Genomic DNA, 918 nt, shown 5'->3' with positions numbered 1-918 from the left:
TGCATAGAATCTCAGGCTGGTTTGGGTTGAAGGGACCTTAAAGATCTAGATCCAACCCCCTGCATGGGCAGGGACACCTCCCACCAGCCCAGGCTGCTCCAAGCCCCATCCAACCTGCCCTTCAACACTGCCAGGGATGGGGCAGCCACAGCTTCCCTGGGCAACCTGGGCCAGGCTCTCACCACCCTCACACTCCACAATTTCCTCCTCATGTCCAACCTCAATCTCCCTCTGCCAGTTTTCATCCATCCCCCCTCATCCTATCCCTCCCTGCCCTTGTCCCAAGCCCCTCCCCAGCTTTCCTGGAGCCCCTCCAAGCACTGGAAGGTGCTCTAAGGTCTCCCTGGAGCCTTCTCTTCTCCAGGCTGAACACCCCAACTCTTGTCCCAGCCTGGCTCCAGAGCAGAGCTGCTCCAGCCCTGGGATCATCTCTGTGGCCTCCTCTGGACTCTGTCCAGGAGCTCCATGTCCTTATGTTGGGGGCTCCAGTTCTGAGCACTGACCTCAGACCAGCCCCTCTAGCTCCAGCTGTAGGTGACAAGGTTCAGAGGGGATGTGCCCAGGGAGCACCCCGGGCAGGGCTGGGGACCATGTGCTTCCCAGGGAATCTGCTGCTGCTAACCAAGCACCTTTCCACCCTGCCAGCTCTGCAGCCGCCCCGGATCCTGCAGGAAAACTTCCTGCTGGGCTCATCAGTCAGCGGGAGCTGCTTCTCGTGGGGCTCCAGGAGCAGCCCCACACCTCTCAGACACCCCTGTACCCCTTCAGACACCCCTGTTCCCCCTCAGACACCCCCGTTCCCCTTCAGACACCCCCGTTCCCCTTTAGATACCCCTGCTCCCCTTCAGATACCCCTGTACCCCCTCAGACACCCCTGCTCCCCTTCAGACACCCCTGATCCCCCTCAGACACCCCTGT

This window comes from Chaetura pelagica, unplaced genomic scaffold (genome assembly GCF_000747805.2).
Source record: "Chaetura pelagica isolate M959 unplaced genomic scaffold, ChaPel_1.0 scaffold397, whole genome shotgun sequence".
NCBI lineage: Eukaryota > Metazoa > Chordata > Aves > Apodiformes > Apodidae > Chaetura > Chaetura pelagica.
Note: the sequence above shows the minus strand (reverse complement) of the source record.